The sequence below is a fragment of the Anguilla anguilla genome, chromosome 1 (genome assembly GCF_013347855.1).
Source record: "Anguilla anguilla isolate fAngAng1 chromosome 1, fAngAng1.pri, whole genome shotgun sequence".
NCBI classification, from domain to species: domain Eukaryota; kingdom Metazoa; phylum Chordata; class Actinopteri; order Anguilliformes; family Anguillidae; genus Anguilla; species Anguilla anguilla.
Genome location: NC_049201.1, coordinates 10133512 through 10147056, shown reverse-complemented (window position 1 = coordinate 10147056; position 13545 = coordinate 10133512). Strand labels below are relative to the sequence as shown.

Genomic DNA, 13545 nt, shown 5'->3' with positions numbered 1-13545 from the left:
AGTGTGTGGATCCACACACAGTCACACTGGGCTTCTGCTGTGCTTCAGTTGTCTGTGTTCTGTTTTGTGAGATTCGTACATTCCTTCTGTACATCATCAGCATCTTTGATTGTCTATAATCTTTACAATTTGAATAATGCACTCTCTTCATTCCCGATTAGCACTGTAATCTCAGTCAGGCGGTCTGAGGGAGGAAGCTCCTTTTTGTCCGCGGTTCCTGTTTTGTTTTCGGTTTTAGACGCGCTAAGCTGACCTCGGGACGAGGGGGGGGGGGGGCAAAGGGGGAGGGAAGGCGCCATTCTGACCGCGAGCAAAGACAACCAGGAGTGCCGCCGCTGACAGGTAAAGCGCTATTACTAATTTATTTCTCTCCTTTTAGTCTTCGCTAAGAGGGGGAGAGCCGCGTCTCGGAGCCGATCGCGGATGTCAGCCCTGTCAACCTTTCATTTCACCTGTCAGCGCGGTGACTGATGTACAAGCGCTTGTTTGCCCTTCCTGTGGTCTTCCCCGCCGCGGCGTGACAGGCTGCTGGGAAGGGCGGCCCCCGGCCCTCGTCTCCGGCCCGCTCTAGGTCTTCATTTAATACCCCGCCATCGCCGTCCGCCGCCCTCCAGAGACTTCATTTATTCTATAGCGCTTATAAAATAAATATGGCGGACAGAGCGGGATTGCGGGCCGAGGCGTTCTTCACGAATAACTAGCCTTCACCGATCGCGCTGAACGACCCCCAGAAGTACACAAAAAGTCATCCGGCCCTTTTCTTCTAAAACACCTTGTTTATTACAAACCGGGGGGTCTCCTTTCAGTTTTGAGAAAAGGATAGTTGTGAGCGGATGTTTTCCAATGCTGATGAAGCACAGAGGTCTTCACTAGAGCCTCAGCTATAGCAGTTTTGCTCTTTTCCAAATGGGTGAATAATTCATGCAAGCTGGAACTGTACTTTCATATCAATGGGACCTATAGATAGGACGTATTAAAAAACCATCCTCTTTGTCAATGGGAGAAGATGCTATTATCTTATTTAAGAATTCAAAGGCTAGATTTAATTTATCGGCTACATTTTGCATTGACACCGGTGGCTTGATCACTTTATATAGGTAATGGATGTATGAAATCCTGGAAAAGTGACGTAAAGTTTTGTGTTAAACGTAATCTTTGTTTGAACAATGTCATAATAGCCTTCACGTACCCCCTGGTGCATATGGAAAAGTTAGTTTCAGTTTCATTCTATATTATGAATGGCTTTAGCCACAGCCCCACCAAATGGAACAAATTATGTATAGGTCTTTCTTTTCATATCATGGACACGCTCACTCACCACAAATATGCATATGTACTCAGTCTTAATGCATTTACGTATGTGCTTTCCAAGGACAACACTGACGGTGGAAAATGTGAGAATAAAAAATTTAACAAATGTGTTTTCCTCAGTGAGAATTTTCTCATTTTATTTACATGCATAAAATTATTCAAAATACAATAATAAAGTAAAACTCTTTTGTATTGTTGATGCATGATTATTGTTTAAGATCTTCCTTAAAGAAAAAAATCTTGACTGTCTTCCTTTTTGCTTATTTTGCATTGTATTTCATTGTTCCAAATGCTACAGTATTTCTACTAAATTATATTTAAAAAAAACCTTATAAATTGTGGATGGACACAGCTTACTATCGTATTATTTCCTTAAATATTAGATTTAATAGCAAATTTATGTGTGTCATTACAGGGCTGGCTCTTTTTTGATACGTGTATGTGATTTGATTAGGTTTTGAAATAGTGGTGTTTTAACTTGGATATAAAAACAGGCTTTGCTAGGTAAAAAACCCTGCATAACATTAAAAAATTACCATTGTGTGAACTTAGAAAATAAATATATATTTCACGTTGGATGTGCTTAAAAATAAATCTTTCTCTTTTTTAATCTTTTAAAAAATATTTCTTTAAAGCCATCAGGACGATGAATAGGGGAATATATATATTTAGCGCATTTCTTTTCAGGAAAGCTTCAAAGCGGTTTCTTAGAAGTTTAACCTGACTGTGATGTTAAGGATTTAATGTCAGCCACAGCTGCGGTACTCAAGGTGTAGCTGGAGACGCCTGACAGCCTGCGTGCTGCTCGTGTGAGTGTGTGTTTGCGTGTAGTAGGGGGATTATGTTATTTTTGTGTTTCTCTGATTCTTAAAATTATTTTTCTCAAATAAATGGTAAAGCGTTTGACCTTCGCTGTACACGCCTGTCCCCAGCACAAGCAGGGTATCAGAGCATCACCCTTGTGGGCCAAGTCCTGCACTTTTCTTCCCGCAAGTCTTTTTTTTTCCTGCAATTTCAGTAAAGTAGACCATTCCTGCCACTCACACTGGAATGAGCAGGGATTTCCTGACCCGACCACAACCATCTTGGAATTTAGTGATCTAACAATCAGGATTTTCTTTCCCCCTGTAAAAAACACTCCTCAAATGTTGCAATCCATGTACCACGTTCATGAATACAGAATTAAAATCAGCTGAGTTGCTAATTTGTGATTGGCTGATCGACGGGTCCGAGGCCCAGGGCCGGGACGAGGGGCGGGGCTGACAGCGCTCCCCGTCAGCCTCCTTCGCCTCCTCCGTACGGGAACTTTGCGAAGGCGCCTTTCTGCAGCTTTCTTCCCCGCCTCCTGCTTTCCTGTCATCCTTTGATCACGGCGCACCTCGCGCGCTCTCCTCGCTTCGCGGGGGTGGCGGAGCGCGTTGAGCGGACGACGGAGGCTCACCTGCCCGTGGGGGGTGTTCTTCTCCGGGGCCCAGGTGACAGCAGGTGTGAAAATACCCTCCCTCAGACGAGCCGCCAATCTGGGGCCCCTGATCTGGGGCCCCGCGGGTCAGCGACGCTCCGCCCGTAACCGGGACGGGGGTCAGCTCCCGCTACGGCAAACACGTCAAAACGTGCCGAAATCACCCCCCCCACCCCTCAGCTCCCCCTCGCACGGAAACCTCCGGAATTCACTGAGCCGCCGGCGGGTGCAGGGGCTGAAACCGAAGGGCTCACCTAAGGGGAACGGCTAATCGCCATGGCGCACTCAAGAACCTGTCACGGATTCCCCCGCTCGTTACCGGCGTAGCCGAACGCGCGCTAGGCCCTCATTCATAGGCTACTTCCTGAAAGGAGGCTGGGTGTGGGAATGAGAGGAGGCTGGGTGTGAGTATGAGAGGAGGCTGGGTGTGGGTATGAAAGGAGGCTGGGTGTGGGTATGAGAGGAGGCTGGGTGTGGGTATGGAAGGAGGCTGGGTGTGGGTATGGAAGGAGGCTGGGTGTGGGTATGGAAGGAGGCTGTCACGCTCTGGGTCTCCTCGAGCACAGTTCAGTCACCTGTGAGGCGTTCTCAGCGCGCAGCGATGGGGAACTGAAGGCTCTGCGCTCCCATCCCTCCCTCTGTACCCTGCGCTGCTTTCACTGGCCAGTAATTGGATTCGGGGCGCCTCCATAATTATGTTTGAAAACCTGTGTTTTCCCAGAGTTGTGCCGCTCCTCCCTATCAAAGCCAACACAACGGCTTCCATTAGTCCCCCCCCCCACCCCCCACCCCCCCCCAACTCTCTACTTTTACCTTCTTTTGTCCTGCTCCTCACTCGCACCTCGTATCGATTTTTTCCCGGCCCTGGAACCCAGGCCTGGCCTCCTTTCTTCCCCCTCCAGCTCGGCGCAGAAGCGTCGTCCCTTTTTTTTTTTCCGACCGGTGCCGCCGCCGCCGCCCCAACCTTAAACGCCCCCAAACTCTTCTGTCGATAATATGGATGTAATCCACGGGCATTTTTGAGCGATCCCACTGTCAGCGGGGCTAATGACAGGGAGCCGGCGGGGGCGATTGCATCGGCCCGGCCACTGGGCGGGCGGCAGCCAGCCAACGCAGGAGCCATTGATAAAGTGTCAGAGACTTCAGCGCTTTGATTAGCCCTCCGACTAATGCCATGCTAAGCAGAAACATTACTCTGGCCCGGCAGGCACGAGGGGGGAAAAAAATATACTCTACAGGGAAATTAACCAATGCGGATGAAATGGTGTACCAAGGAAATTCTTGGATAAATTAACAACGCAATTACATTACATGACACACCGCAAGATGGATGAGGAAAACTTGGCCGGTATTATGTTCTGTTTTCCAAATTGCAATTTATTTGAGGGCTTTAATGGATGCCGTATTAAAACATCTCAGCCCCGGTCAGGTTTCATTGTGTGTCACCGAGCCATGATTGATGACCCCCTCTTCCCTCCGCCCCGTCACCCCCCCCCACCCCAACCCGCTCCCCACCCTACCCCGCCCCACCCCCACCTCGCCTCTCCTCTGCATTCTCTGCAGATTTGCAGGGGATTTTAAACATTAGCTACATTTATATGGATGCAGCGGTAAGCAATTGATTTTCTTATCGCTTAATTTCCCTGCTTAGTCCTGCAACGCGCCGATAAATTTAGTACCACTTGGACCAGAGGCCTTTTCTCCCCTCCCCGCGTTTCTCCACCCATAATGGCTTTTGTCTCGAAGCAGGGCCTTCCCTTCTTCTGCCCGCTTCGCCTTTTCATCTGCTTTTCCTTCAGCTTATGACAATTTTACATGAAATATAGATCAGAATGGCACTTTATTGGTATAACAATTACGTTAGTGCGTCAGGATCGTCTGGAAGTCATCCCCACCCCAGTGTACAATTATGGCAGTATTGCACAGTCTTTGTTTTATTATTTCTAATTATTTACAGGACAGCAAAAACCACATGGACGCTTTGAATTTGAGAAAACCCGTTTTAAGTACAGGGTTGAAAGAACCAAACCATCCTTATTTCAGTTTTTTTGGCTCTTCTAGGGGGTTGGTGTTTATGGTGTCGAACCTCTCTGAAGAAAAGGTTAATAACATTCGGAATAAATTAACTTTACGCAGATCTACGGAATTACATCAGCTCTCGAAACCCACAGGCCATAAACAGCTTTGTTTCTCATGTTTGTTTCAGATGTGTGCAAATGGATAAATAATAAATGAGCCCTCTCTGACAGTACACATATTTCACAGAGCCGTAATGGCATTAATGCAGTTGTTGTAGATTACTCTCAGAATAATGGATCCTTAAGAATGAAGGGGGGAAAATATTCAAGCAAGCGTCTAAGGCACTCTGAATTCAGGTGCCTTCTATTTATCTGACCTAGTTTCAACCAGGAAACCCTCTTTTTATTTTTCTTCTTTGTCTTCCTAGATTTGAACTGCAGCAAATTCACTGGAAAAAGCAGACAGATGAAAAATCATCTTAATTTCTCAGCTGGTTCTTGTCTGAGGCAAGTAGAGGTTTTTTTTTATCGATTTGCAAAACTGTTTCCTTCAAGTCATTTTTTTTTTTTGCATTAATGCAAATAAAGCAGTTTAGCATAAAATTAATTATTAAAAAAGTAGAATAAAATAATAATAATAATTATTATAAAATATGACTAAGATGTTAGGTTGATTGAATTTTAAACTAATTTTCGTGGTCTGTTGTAAATGCAGAGTAATGTAAATACAGAGATTCCATTACATATTCAGACCACAAATTGTTAAGCTCTTACATTCCACTCCATTTAAATCTGATTATTTCTTTTCTCTCTGAGAGGGAAAAAGGGAAAATATTCTTGCAACGTGAACCTTATAAATTGTAGGACACGGTCTTTGATTGTGGAATTTAGGCACTGTATGTGCGCACGTGCACAAATTCGTTCTAATTTGATTTGTATTTACATATTTCCTGACGAGAGCGGCGGGTTCCCATGGTTGCGGAGCGGAGGGCTTGGGCTGGACCTGCTCCTTTCCCAGATCCGCCTGGCTGTGAGAATCGAGCCGCCGTTTTTTTTGGCGAGCCGGTCGGCTTTTAGAGAGTTTGTCTAAACGAAGGCCGGGCTTGTAAATAGTGCGGGTTATCTCTACATCGAGGCCTCCAGATGCTTGCTGAGGGAGACCACCTGGTGTGGAAGTGCCATTGCAGTGGTTCGGCTGGGCGGGGGGGGGGGCGGGGCTGGGGGAGGCCTGGGATGTGGGGGGGGGGGGTGGTGGGGGGGGCGGGGGTGTTTGGCCTGGTGTTTTCCCCTAATGTCTCCGTGTTTAGCTTTCAGATCCCCCAGCGTTCACACCAGAGACTGGGGAGCGTGTGATTCTTCCTGTTCCACCGAGAGGCCCGGCCGCTCGCCTCTGCTCTGTAGTGGAAATATCTCGGTCCCTGAAAGCAGCACATCACAGCCCGGCCTGGGCGGGAATATCAGGCCTCCAATCGCTTTGCAGTAGCTGCAGGTCCAGCTTCCTGCAAAATGACAAAGCTTTGAAGAGCGAGGGGGGAAAAAACAGCATTTTAGATACCGGTCGCCAGTGGCAGACAGAACTGGCGGGGAGTGCGGGGAGTGCGGGGCGTGCGGGGTGGGGAAAGGGGGCGCCACAGAAAGAAAGTGCTTACCATACAAACCTCGGGAAACAGCCTGCAGCGCTGAGCTTGAAACACAACCCGGCTTTTAAGTTTGAACTCCGCAGAGTCCCCTCTGCGTCTCCGCAGTGTGGGGGTCAGTGACTGAACGCGCCGTTTGTGCGCTAGTCCGGAGGTGGAGGAAGAAAATGTGGAGAAGCAGCTCGTTTGAGGGCTCGCTTGCTCTTTTATTCGTCCTCCTTTATTCTTTTACAGTCTCTAATTGGTTTGTTAAAAAATACATACTGTACATACTGGGGCTTTTTTTCCCTCACTGTATCAAACACGAATCGATGATGCATGTCAAAAACGCTTTTCACGCACGATGGGGGGAATCTTTTCTGACCCCTCTGCGTCCGGGCCTCTCCCCTGATTGTTTAAACGAAGACGCGGCGATTCCGCATTGCCCTATAGGCTGTTTTGACAGAAGCGTTGATCAATAGAGGGGCTCTCTTTTGCGGTCGAGCAGACAGCCGTTCCCAGAACCATTAAAACGGTCACCGGGAGACCGTAAACGCGTCCCATCGCTTAGTGCTCCCCGCCACACCGTCTTACGCGATGTGTACGAGACGGGCCTCGCCGCTCCGATTGAAGGACGGCGTCGTGTTTGTTTACACGCCGGAGCTCCTCTGCCTGTCAGCTGTGGCCCGCGCTCCCTCTGGAGTGGGAAGTGAGGTCGTCCGCGGCGTCTTTTCTACGCGGTAGGCCTTGAGAGCAGCCTGCTCCGTGTTTCCTACTCAGGCATGAAGGCCACCGCGGCGGCCGCCATTTTGCTGCCTGGTGCGGAAAATGGGGTCGCGGTGCCCTGTGAGCTATGCAAAAAGCCAGGCCTGCGGACCTGTGAGGGGTTTTTTGGGCCTGTGGACCAGTGAGGGCTTTTTTTTGGGTCCGACACCGCTGCGCGTTTCGTCATGATGCAGATCTTATTTTGGTTGCGAGCTCGTGCTAAGGCGGCCAATTTGGAAAGATTTGTGCTGGGCAATTCGTCAGGGTACGGGCTGCCTGCTAAGCAGGTGGGGAAGGGGGGCGATGGGATTGGGGGGTGCGGGGAGGGGGTCGATGACGGCGATGTTTGCTTGCGCGAGTGCCGCTCATTGACAGGTCCGCGGAAACAGACACCGGGCCCCTGCGCCTGCAGCATTAATTAAATGTGAAAGGTTACAAAAGGTAAGACCGAGTAACAAGGCCACATATTAAATGTAAGTTGCCTCTTCCCCTTACACTTGCTCAATAATTCATGCTATCAGAAAGTCTACGAGGAAGCGGGTCCCGTCCACGCCCGCAGACCGGATTGTCTGTCCCCCCCCCCCCCCCCCCCCCCCCCCCCCGGATTCGGTTTAGCCGAGGAAGTGTGTGCGGCGATCCAGGCCTGCGGAGCCTCATAAATAAATATGGTGATTGTTAATGGGGTTTAAGATTACGCTCTCTCTGTACCCTCCACTCCTTCTTGTGTGACTCCATATTGTCATATAAGTACGTGGAGGTGTAATGTCCCTCGGCAAAAAAAAAAAAAGGGATATAAATCTGGCAAAGCTAGACCGGACCGATGGAAATTATGTGCGATTAAGAAAATACGTCCCTTTGTTTAAATGTAGTTTGTGAACTAGTTTGTGACACAATTTTGGCCCCTGAAAGTGTACATTACGTTGCGCAGTGCACACGCTTTCACGGATCTGTTTGAAAAGCCGTACGACTCTGTTTTTGTGTCATTACACCCCAAGCGATGCAGCCTTTCACAATTGCAATATTTATCTTTCATGCTGTGCCAGAGTGACTTTTTTACTTTCCGTGTGTCAGCACCAAATCCCACATGTTTGTACTTTTCCACAATACGCTGTCCAGACCTCCAAACAAGTGTAATCACATTAAAGATCTCTATCAACTGTGGCAACCACAGTATTTTAAAGGGTTTCCCTAATTACTCACTTCTAACTCAGAAAGGAAGCCAGAATCACCTTTTTTGGCTGCACAAATGTAAACAGTACATTATTTTATTAATTGCTTGTTGAGTTTAAAAACCAGAAAATAAATTCTGTGCAACTTGTTTCTGGCTATTTATGTCCCTTTAGCTGTAGGGTGAAATCTCACTTCTTAGTCACGACTGAAAATCTGATTTATTGTTATAGACTGCGTTAAGACACACTCATGACTGAGTCATTTTTGTGTAGAAAATGTTACTATCTGTGGGAGTATATAAATAAAAAGGGAAATAAAAAGAGGAAGTAGTGCGTGTGTGTGTGTGTGTACTAGCGAGCCTGATGAATGTGCATGTTAGCATTTGTGTATATGTACTGCATGTGTATCTGTGGAGATATTTAAATATTTTTACATGTGCGCAAACTTGTGTGTACATGTATTTGTGTGTGTTTGTGTGTGTGTATTTGTGTTTTATGTGTGTGTGTGTGCATGTGTTTGTGTTTTGTTTATGTGTGTGTGTGTCTGTGTGTTTGTGTTTCATGCATGTGTGTGTGTGTGTGTGTGCCTGTGCCTGTGCTTGCTTGCTTGCTTGTGTGTGTGTGTGTGTGTGTGTGTGCACGCCTGTGCCTGTGCTTGCTTGCTTGCTTGCGTGCGCGTGCGTATGTGTGTGTGTTTGTGCGGTGCATTTCGAGCAAGCCTGTTTGATTGCATGCCTGTATCTCCCCCTCCAGGACAACTTGCATATGGTCTCCTCGGCAGTGCGAGGAAGAGGGGTGTGAGCGCGAGCAGCCATTACGCAGTCCTGCCTGATAGCAGCGGGCGGGCTCTGGGGTGATGGATGGCACTTCTCCGCTGACTTGTCAGGGGAGGGTGGCGGGCCATATGGAACTGGCATATGGACCCGGCGTATACGACGCTGCTCGTGCAGCGGTGTGACAGAAGTATACATTAAAGGCGCGCTCTTAAAACACGGGGTTCATCATTTTATTACGCGGCGTCACTCAAAGATTAGCTCTCCCGCCCGCGCGCGCCGCCGCCCGTGCAAACCGATGCGGGCCGGTGCACTTTCCGGCTCCTTTTTGTGACGCTCTAAAGTTTTTACACTTGATGAGCCCTTTTATTTATTTTCAATCTGCGGTATCTGCAGAGATTTGTTTCTCCCCTTGACTAACTGTCCTGCAGGGCAGGCTAATTACCGTCAGGCTCTTTTCTAAATTGACCAAATCTCGCTGCTAATTGGCCAATTCGATTGGACATCCCCATTAGGGGCGGTTTTCTATTCAATAAAGCTTTTTAATTTCAAATATTGAGTGGAGTTCTTATTATATGAATGCATGGTTAAAATCCACAATTACCAATGGAGAAATATATGTGTATTTTTTCAATGAGATAACAGAGTAGCTCCAGGGTGAAGTCTGCCAAAACTAGTTAATGGTTCTGAAACAATTTCCCAAACCCTAAACAGATTTTGATAATAGGGTGCCGTAATTGTAATAATATATTTTTATAGGCCTTGGTATTGTGAATGATTAATAAGAGCAGAATTAATCATACTAAAATGTCTTGAACATAGACAGTCCTTAAGGCAGTACCTCACTTAATGCAACCATCATCTGAGTTTGTGTATAGTATCTATAGTAAAGGTAGATCTGTAGTAGATCTAGGAATGTTGTTTATAGTCAGTACCACCAGTGCCAATATATCTTATATTTCTGGTTGTAATCTAGTGGAGATGAAAAATATATGCTGTGTGTGTGTGTGTGCATATATATATATATATATATATACATATACATATATGGTATCTCTTCTTTGTATTTATCTGTGTACTCTTCTGTGTCCCCCGCCCTGTGAGCTGGCTGACGGACCTGAGGAACTCACTGTGATTGTTTTAAACCTCCCTCTTAATTGCCGCTTTGTCTGCGTGCTCCTAAATGAGCTGGGACACCCACGGAGGGTTCCCGTGGAGACCGGGCCCGACTGACAGGCTCCGTCGAGGGCCTGTCCCAGAAACCTCAAACCGCGTGCCGTGTGACAGCAACCCGCTCTCCAGCAATCTGCCCAATTAAAACTCGACTGTCAGCAAGTCAGATTAAATGCACACGGCACTGCCTGGCTTGGGCGTGAGTAGTATGTGTGTGTGTGTGTGTGTGTCTGTGTGTCTGTGCATATATTTTAAAATTAATGTATGCATATGAAAGACAGTGGCATGTATTTGTGATTTGTGCCTGTGAAAATGCATTAAATTACTTGTGTGTGTGTTTGTATGTCTGTGTGTGTCTGTGTGTGAGTCAGTGTGCCACTGTACATGGGTATGTAAGTGTATATGGTGTATAAGTGCACGTGTGTGTGTTTGTGTGTATGAGGGTGTGTGCACATGTGTGCTTGTGAGTTTGAGTGTGTGTGTGTGTTTGTGTGTGCGTGATTTCATATGTGTGTGTGTGTGTGCGCATCTGTATGTGTGTGTGTGTGTTAGTGTGTGAACATGGATGTGTGTGTCTATGTGTCTGTGTATACATGTACGTGTGTGTGTGTGTGTGTGCATTCATGTCTGTGTGTATATGTATGTGTGTGTGTATACATGTGCATGTGTGTGTGTGTGTGTGTGCACGCATGTGAGTGTTTGCATCTGTGTAGAGAGGGAGAGAAGGAGCTCGGGTGCCAGTAAGACTGGCTGGATTGGGTTACATGCAGAATGATTTGTAATTCTGAGTAATCACTTAGGACAAGCCCTTACACCATTTTATCTGTTCATGACTGTAGGCCAAAGTCAATACTCATAGTATAATAATGAGTTGAGGCTAACTGAGCCCTTTTATTAAAGCTCAGAGGAGAGAATCTGATGCTGGGCAGCTTCCCTTTGAAAGTATCTCTTTCTCTCCCTGCAAATGGACCAGCAGGCAGTTTAAAATGGCCAGCAGCAGCACCACTACCTTTCCCGGGTCCTGCTGGCCTTTGTTTCCAAACAAACAAAATAAAGGAGAGAGAGAAAAAATAAACTGCAGGTAGGATCGTCGGTAACGTCGATGCTCGCTGCCGGATGCTAGCAGAGGATGCGGCAGGAGGAACGGGCGCGGTCCACCGGGCGCAAGAAAGCGCACCGCCTTTATTCCAAATCAAAAGAGAGCGCTCTCTGGATTGAGGGAACATGTATGTTAAATTTCGGCATTTATTGCTCCTGGATGAAAAAGAGGCGAACCGAGAAAGAGAAAACTGCACTGCTTTCCTTCCCTGCTGTTTTGAGTCGTTCCAAGCCGAAGCTCGGAAGATTTTAAAATGGGGAGAGTGTAATAAACCGACCAGAAATAGACCGTAAATAAAAGTTCTGAAAACTATATCTCCAGCACGAATCAATAAAAAAGTATGCATTGTTCAAATGTCTGTGTGTATGTGTGTGAGCTTACATATATTATATAAATACAATGTGCCAGAAATCACGTTTCAAATTTCAAAATGTAGTGAATCTTAAATAATTTAAGTAGAAGAATGTCAGACTCAGATATATATATATATATATATATATATATAACAGAATGTTTCGACAGGTTATGTTGTTTAATATTAGTTAAACAGTATGCCAATAACCAGCGTTTTTTTAAAAACTGATTAATAAGTTAATAAATCATAAAGCATTATGAATGAAGACTGTTGTGTCTCTTTTAAAGAGGAGACAATGTAAGTACATGCATAATGTATGATGTGTAAAGGGATTGTAGCGCACTCTGTAAGAGCTTGCTTATAAACAGGCTGGATTCAATGACACGGCTGCATGTCCAAGATGAGAAAGGGGCCAAGACCAAGCTGCACTGGGGATTGTGTCATCCACACAGTCACAAGGCTGTCGCAGAAAACATCTTTGTTTCATTTCACATGAAAGCGGACTGGAAGAAGGATAGTAATGCTTTCCCTATTAGGCTGTTGGGCTCTGTAGACTCTGCAGAAATTAAATGGGGCTTTACAACTGCAAAGAATAAAAGGGCCCGAAAAAGGAGAAGTTGAAGTGCAGGCCACCAGGGGACAAACCCAATCAGCACATCCAGCCAGTTAGAGAGGCTCACCCCAGAGCTGCCCCCATCAGCCCCAGAGATCTGCATGCACACACACACAAAAAAACACACACACACACATACACACACACACACTCACACTTACATACACACACACACACACACACACAAAAAACACACATACACATACACACACACACACTCACACACACACACGCTCACTCACACTTACACACACACACACACACATACACACATAAAACACACACACAAAAACGCACACGCATAGACAAAGGCACAGACAAAGGCACATACCCACCCACATATGCATGCACACACAAGCACACACACACACACATACACACACACACATTCTTCCAGGCTACAATTACACACACATGCACGCAGTCACATGAACACATACACACTCTTAGAGACTCTAATTACAGACACACATACTCAAACAGACTTATACTCAAACACACGCACACACATGTTCACATACACACACAAGCACATCCATACATGAACATGCACACAGATACACGCACACACATGCATACACACATAACCATGTCCTGTTTCCCATAAGCATACACTAACTTTAGTACCCCTACACCCCCCCCCCCCCCCACACACACACATACACAAACAAGTCCTTTCTGCTTTTTCCCAAACACCACACACACATACACACACACACACACAGATGCAGACACACTCCCATCCTCCTCATGACACAATGCTCTGCATCTGGAAGCGGTCCTTGAAAAGTGGCTTCTTCCTGATAGCTGGAAACATTTTCAGTCGAGTGGAAAGCTTCTTTTGGGATTTGGCTCATCTCCAAGAACACTTGGGTTTTACAGCTGTCTTACAGCATTTAACAGCAACATATGGTACCTAAGGACCATTGTTCCTCCTTGGAAGACCCCTCTTTTTTCACCGGGAGAGAGGGGCTCTTTGACGTCAATTCTGCTGGAAATGTTTCTAAAACGAGAGTCTGAAAGAAATGAACAGAAATGTTTACAGTTTTGTTTTCGCGAGCCGCGGCTGATGTTGGCAGTGATGGCCTTTTGATTCTTCGCCCGTTCATTTGCCGAGCTGCACCATCTGTGTGCTTTACCCCAATTAGTGTAATAACCAGGAAATATTAACACTACTGTTGCACACAGCAA

General features: G+C 46.4%; 1 long non-coding RNA gene across 2 annotated transcripts in view; it reads left to right on the top strand.

Annotated features, from left to right (window-relative positions):
* Nucleotides 1-13545, top strand: part of LOC118222745 — a 95750-nt gene that overhangs the window by 70093 nt on the left and 12112 nt on the right. Inside the window, exon 3 of one of the 2 annotated variants that reach the window (XR_004764323.1) lies at nucleotides 5220-5289. The exons of the other annotated variant lie outside the window; for it this stretch is intronic. This is a non-coding gene — a long non-coding RNA (uncharacterized LOC118222745). Of the gene's footprint in view, nucleotides 1-5219; nucleotides 5290-13545 lie in introns of those variants that run through there. 2 annotated transcript variants of the gene reach the window in all.